This window comes from Castanea sativa, chromosome 6 (genome assembly GCF_040712315.1).
Source record: "Castanea sativa cultivar Marrone di Chiusa Pesio chromosome 6, ASM4071231v1".
In the NCBI taxonomy this organism is placed as follows: Eukaryota; Viridiplantae; Streptophyta; class Magnoliopsida; order Fagales; family Fagaceae; genus Castanea; species Castanea sativa.
The window spans coordinates 14,472,368-14,479,978 of NC_134018.1; positions in this window are offsets into that span (position 1 = coordinate 14,472,368).

The window sequence follows — 7,611 nt, forward strand, 5'->3', positions numbered from 1 at the left end:
ACTTTGGACTTTATTGTTTTGTTCTATCATCACATGGTTCTTTGTTTTCTCTTATAAGTGCAAGATGAGCTTCACATTATTCATAATAAATTATAATATGAAAACTATTAAATTTGGTTTAGACCCATAGATTAATTTTCTCTCAAAATTATTATTTAATATCAGATAAACTCAATTATGTGATCTACAATATCAATTATTAGCAATAAAAAAAACATGTCACCAATTGATGATTTAAAATAATAAAAGTGATAAAAGAATAAGACACAATATGATGTTGAAGTGGAAAACTTAAAGAATCTGTACGTTTTTAGACCCCATAAAATACAAGTTGTTTAACTTAGTTATTTAGCCAAATGATTACTTAGATAAATGATTCAGATCTAGGTTAACACAAGCAAATCATATCATGTAAAGCAGTGTGGAAAAGTAAATAACACACGGATATGATAACCTAGGAAAACCAAACCGGTAAAAAACCTAGGGAGGATTTAACCTAGCTATCTTCAAGGTAAAACAAGATCCACTATGAAAGAATTGAAGTTTTACAAAAGAACTTAGACCACTAACATCCTAATGCTAACTCGAGTAGAAAATTTACTACCACGACCACGTGACAGCTCCGAGTTCACGGACTACTTCTTTTCTTGATCCACAGCAACCACAAGTACACCCACTTGTGTTTTTCTTTAAGCTCTCGAAACAGCAACTGAAGAGATCACCAAGTTCTTGACATCAATTTTGATCTTGATAACCCTAAGTATGTATGAAGGTAAAGACCTTTAGATCTCACAAGAGATTCACACATACAACATATCAACAACCTCCAAAACGTGGCTATGGTTTTTCTTTTTATATGAGACATAAAGCATAAAACCCTACATGTCAAACGGGCTTGGGCTGAGTTGGAAAATTCTGCAGAAAAACAATCTGCACGAGTTTCGATCAATTGAGTCTAATTTTCGATAGATCGAGCCTTACAGAAATTGAATAGTAATTTCCTGCAATTACTCAATTTTAACTTTACACATAAACACACTTTAAGCAACCTAAATCTAGACTCTAAGTTTTGATCATGGTTTGCCAACATTACACATTGAAGTTCTAATACATTTAGATCCTAAAGTCTTAGAACCTAACAGAATCCATCAAAAGAAAATCCACTATAAGGTTGACCTATCTTAACAAAGGCAATTTACTATAAGAGAAGGAATTTTACATTCTTGATCAAAACTTTTGTACTTAAACTCTCAAGTCTCACTGTGGTGACCCACAACGACCTAATAACAAACCTATGGATTTCTTCATGAATGATACGTTTGCCCCAACAAACTAAAAACTTTGGTAGTCTAGAGGGCAACACCTTAATGGTCCGTTTGAATTGAGAGAAATGGAGGGACAGTAGAGTAAAATTGGTCCAAAATTAGTCTATTTTTAGCAAAATTTACTCTATTCCTCTTCACTTCCCTTCCCTTCCCCCTCAATCTAAACGGGCCATAAATATTTGATCTAGAGTAAACTCATTGGAAGAAAAGTTTTGAGGTTTCAAACTTTGGATCACAAGCCTTTATAAAACTAGAAGGATTCTCTAATGAAAGCTCGTGGAATGAGTTTTCTCTCTTAAAACTTTTCAGTTTCTGCCTTTCTAACTTCATAGAAAATTGTGCGTAAGATGGTTGAAATAATTGTTTACACGTATAGGGTCAAAATTCTAGTCAGAACATGATTTAAATAATGTTTCCGCGATTGTTGCACAAACAAGCGTCTAGTGACGGTCAGGAGAGGCTCCACTTGTCACCTGAATAGGCCATAGTGGTTGGGTAGTGGAAAAAGAGAGAGAATCACTGCCAAATACAAAGAAATCTAGCGCTTCTCTTTTAATTATGATAGGAAATATGGTTTCGTTACGTAGGTTGTAATTTGATTAATTTTAAGTTCAAATTTTGCGCGATTGTATTTAACTGTTGATTATTGATTAAATTAAGTGAATACAAAAGTTGATTTTATTGCATTGTTAAAGTTTTACTGTTGTCTGTATGTTTATCTCTAGTTTATTTTTTACTCATTCTGACCGCCTATTTGTGTTACAATTAAAAATTACTAATTAACATTTAATTTCGTTTATTTTTTCTTTTTTGACCTACATTTTATTACTTTGTATTTTTTTCTTTACCATAAATCTATCCCTCTGTGTCTCTTTTTGTTTCTCCATTGTCAACCCATTGTTTTCCCAAATTTGATGATGATTTAAATGCATTAAATATGAATTGTAATGTTTATTTATTTTCATTCAATTTCATTGTTCTTAAGTTAGTATATCCATGACTATTAGTTTGATTATGTTATTTTTGGTTTGATATCCTCATTAATTTTTTTTAAAATTTTTAATTTAGTGTTTTTAAATTGGCATGTGTTTTGTATTCCATTTTTCCTATGATGCATTGTATTGTTTCAAGAGTACACTTTTTGAGGAAAATTTTATTTATTTGATTTAAAGTAAAATATTATATGTTTAATGATGGTATGGAGGGCGTGTTTGAATTTAAATGTTGAATAAAATTAAATGAGAAGAAAAATAGTAAAAATAAATAAATATAGCAATAAAGACAATAAAGACCAAATTATCAAAATCATGTTGTGTAATAGAATAACATTATATTCTTATATCATGCTATGTGAAGCTACTGGATTTGTACGCCATAGGGTTTTGTAATTGAGTGCTTCTAGATCCTCATTGTTGATGAAGTGAAGAACTTTGTAACCAACAACATCTGTTCAAGTTGTTGGAGTTAGTCATGTACTGAGATCCATGCACAAAGGGTTAGTCACAAATTGGAGGTTTGTGCATCAAGTGAAAGAAGGCTACTACAAGATCAAGTCCAATTGGGTATTGGAACAAAGGTTCAACTGTAGGTTGGTATTTCGGGATAGGCCAAGGATAGTTAGTAAGATTCCTTATACTTGTAATCACTTGGTTGTTGATTAGTGGATTCTTGAGAGTAGTGACCTTAAACTCACCCGGTGGGGTTTTTGCCTTGTGAGGCTTTCCCTATTTGTCAACAAATCACCGAGTCTAATTTAATTTTCACTGCACTTAGTATTTTTGGTGAATTGTTGGTGCCTTTACGATTTGCATACAATTGAACTTAATTAATCAACTTGGGTAATTGAATTAATTAACTGGGGTCAAGCTATATCAACCTAGCAAGTGGTATGAGAGAAGACACACTCTGATTAGGTTTTAATATTTTCTTTGTGATCCATTGAACCCCGTTGTCATGGAAACTCTTGATTTTTTTGATTTGCATGAAATTATGTTGAATGATGATGATGATTGTTAGGTTCAAAAGATTTAGATTTAAATATTTAGAATCAATGTTGTATTGTGTTGGCAAGCCAAGAACAAAACATGTCTAGTCTAAGTGTTTAGGCAATGCTTAAATATGTGTGTTTCAAGATTCAAGTCCAATGGAGTTCAGAAAAACAAGTGTGGTTCTGCCTTACTAGATCGATCGAAAATCGCAGGCACAATTTTTTTTCTACAGATTTTTAAACAGGCCCAAGCTCGCATAAATGTTTAGGGTTTCATATAAATTTCTACACACAAAAAAGGGAAACCCTAGCCCTGTTTTGAAGGTGCTGGAGAAGTCTTGTGTGTTACTCTTTGTGAGATTTGAGAGGTTTTGTACCTTATAATTACATAAGAATCTATCGGAGCCAAAACTACAATCAAGCATTGGTAGAACATAGTTGCTGCGTCAAGATCATTACTGAGGGTGATCTGAAACTTTTGAGTGAGATCTCAAAGTCACAAGTTGTTAGGATTAGTGTCCTTAAATCCTATTGTATGATGCTATGTATGTTATTATGTATGACATTATGTATGACTTTATGTTGTGATTAATCAAGTTGTTTTTTTATTATCTAAAATAATGGTAACATGAATATTGTGACATTATTATATAGTCCATGAGATGCATAGTATGTGATTTATGTGAAAACTCACAGAAGATATGAATCACAAGCTCTTTGTAAACTCAGAATTTTAGTTCGTACTCGGTGATGAAATTGGGCATTTCATCTGTGAAGATTATAACATATCAACTAAGATGATTTGTCTTGATCGTGGAAATGGAGATTTCTTGTTGATATGTTTTAAGAGTTAAAACATATTGAACTGGATCGGTGTGAGATTTATTTTTCTCTTAACGACTGTCAAATGAATAATAAACTCACGACTTATATTTACATGAGCTCTTAATCCTGAGAGGATAATAGATTTGATCATGAAGTGTAGGTTGCTTTGATATATCAGGAGTGAGATCTAAAGTTACGGTCAAAACCTTAGTATGTTGGACAACCATATTTAGTATTGATGGAACATATATTCTCAAGATGAAATTCATAATCTCTTAACGGAGATAAAAAATATTCCATTGAGATAAATTTAATGGGTTTGTTATTCAGAATGTTAAGCCTAACTACTTTAGTAAATAGTTACTAGAGTATATATTTATGAAATTGGATTTCATAAATATATGATGAATAATTTAAAGGATTAAACCGGGTATTCAAGGATAAGATGTAGCAATATACAAAGTGGCAGTCTACATTCATGACTTTGTATTTTACTATGAATATTTTATGAAGGGGTTGCATGTACAATAAAGTCTTGGGATATAATTTATAAATAAGGCCTAGAGTGCAACTATATTTATATAGTGGTATTAAATATAGTTAATGGTAACTTTGGACTTGTTAAGAGTTGACAGAAAAGCCCAAGGCCCATTGGAGCTAGTGTCTTATTGGTCCCTTTTGGTTCCACTCCAAGCCACACACTTAAGCCCAATTGGAAAGGCCGAAAAGGCTAGCCCAATTAGATAATTAGTTAGATACAAAGGGAGAAACATACATAATTTTCTGTAGAGAATTGCAAGAACATCATTGTGAAGTGGTGTGTATGTAAGTGTTAGACACTTTGACATTCTCCCTTTGAAAACTAATTGAGAGACCACACATCTTGGGCGTTAGTGGAATTGGAGTGAAGATTGAAAGTGTTTCCAAGTGCTTCTGATCTTCGGTTTTGAAATTCACCGCTCCAAGGTACATTCTCTTGTTCTCAAGTTCTGAAACTTACATAGTGCATATTAACATTTATGAATGAAGTAGATCCGTTATTTTTCCCCTGCGTATATGCATATTTCCATCACAAGTAAGGCGGCTTGTGTTGTTGTAAATCAAAGAAGAGAAGGAGTCCGTGGATTCAGAGCTTGCACGTGGTCGTATAAGTAAGTTACTACTGGAGGTAGCATTAGATTTAGGGTTAAATCTTGTGTAAAAACTTCAATTCTCTTATAGTGGATTTGGTTTACCTTGAGGATAGTTAAGTCAAATCCTCCCGAGATTTTTGCCTTGAAATGATTAGTTTAATTGGTTTTCTCAAATCATCATATCGTGTGTTATTTACTTTTACGAATCTTTACATGATATGATTTAATTGTGTTTAACCTAGATATGAAAATTAATCTAAGTAATCACTTGGTTAATAAATTAGGTTAAACAATTTGATTTGAGGGGTCTAAACGAACAAACAAGTGGTATCAGAGCAGGTTAGCTCTTGTTTAAAGGTTCTTAACCTAGAGTTGATCCTTGACCCCTGCTGTCATGGAACACGATCACTCTCTTGTGATCCCTCCACACTTTGATGGAAGTAACTATGCTTACTGGAAGGTTAGGATGAAAGCCTTCTTAAAATCCATTGATGAGAGAGTGTGGTTGTCTATTGAGAACGGTTGGGAAAGACCGACCATTGCTATTGGTGAATGGACTACTGCCCAAAAGGAAGCAGCAAAGCGGCAAGCTTTAATAGTAAGGCTATGAATGTGATATTCAACGCTGTTTCTATGGAAGAATTTAAGGGAATCTCAAATGTTGAGATTGTTCACACTGTACGGAACATCTTGCAAACAGTGCATGAAGGCACTAAGGCTGTAAAAATCAATAAATTGTAGCAATTGACCTCTAGATTTGAAAGTATTAGAATGTCTGATGATGAATCTTTTGATGAATTCTATGCTAAGTTGAATGATATTGTCAATTCTACTTTTAATTTGGGTGAAGTTTATGATCAACCTAAAATTGTTAGAAAATTTTTTAGATCATTGACTAAGGATTTTAGACCTAAAGTGATTGCCATAACTAAAAGTAAAGATGCTAATTCTATCCCTGTAGATAAGCTTGTAGGATCTCTTCAGTCCAATGAATCTGATTTACCAAAGACTAATAAATCCAAATCTATGACTTTAAAATCTGTTGATGATGTCGATGATTGTGGATTTGATGATGAACTCTGTTGGGCTAAAATGAATTGATCCCTTGCAATAAATTAATTAATTACCCAAGTTAATTAATTAGATCAAATTTCATGCAATAGAGTGGCAGCTCAAACAAATCACCAAATTACCTAAATGCAACGAAAAATAAATTTGATACAGGTGATTTGTTTACGAATGGGGAAAACCACCGAGATGAAACCCCACCAGGTGATTTTAAGGTCACCACTCCAAAAAATCCACTATTATTAATCATAAGCGGTTACAAGTATAAGGAATTTTACCAAACCTTTTGCCCTATCCCGAAATACCAACCTATAGTTGACCCCTTACCAAAATACCCAATTGGACTTGTATTATGGCAGCAATCTTTCTGTTCAATGCACGAATTCCAGTACGTGACTTACTAATGACACACAGATCCTAGTATGTGAATAACTCCAGCAACTTGAAGAGGTTGTTGGTTGCAAAGTTCTTAAGTTCATCACCAATGAAGATCAGGAAGCTCCTTGGTCACAAAACCCTTGGCATAAAGACGCAGTAGCTTCTTCAGAGAGAATAATAAACTAGAGCACTTTCTGCATGTATTCTCTTTTGAGATGGCCTTTAAAATAAGCCTTATATATGTCTAGGGTTGTAAGAAAAGAAACCCTACACAAATACATAAGCTTGGCCTAAAAATCGGATCTAGAAATTCTAATTTCGTAAGTCTCGACAGAAACAGCTTGTGCCGAGCTTCTATCGAGCTTCAACATTAAATCTCTTTAGAAAGGATTCTGTCGAGACTTCTATCGAGCTTTAGTGAACAGCTATTTCTTCACTTGTTTCTCGGTCAAATTTTGATGGCTTTAACACTTGACTTGAACTCTTGTTTCTTGAAGTACTAAACCTATCCTAGATCTACCCAATTACAAGCAAAGTGCATTTTGTCAAAGGATTAGCCAATTACATAAAACATGTTCCTAACAATCTCCCCCTTTGGCAATTCGTGACAAAACCACAACAAACAAATGAATCATGAGAGAAGTCTTAAATCACTAAACTCATAACCACTTATTGTATTACATAAGAAATCTATCCTTACTACAAACTCTTGAAATTTTTTGCAAGACGAGAGTTCATGGCATGATAGACTTTCACAACGTGTTTTTCTGAAACACTTAAACAAGATTCCATACATAAAGAAAAATGTGTATAGAGATAGAAATAAAACAACACATGTAGAGATAGGTGAAGAAAAACATACATCATCATCATATATATGAAAATAAAGTACAAT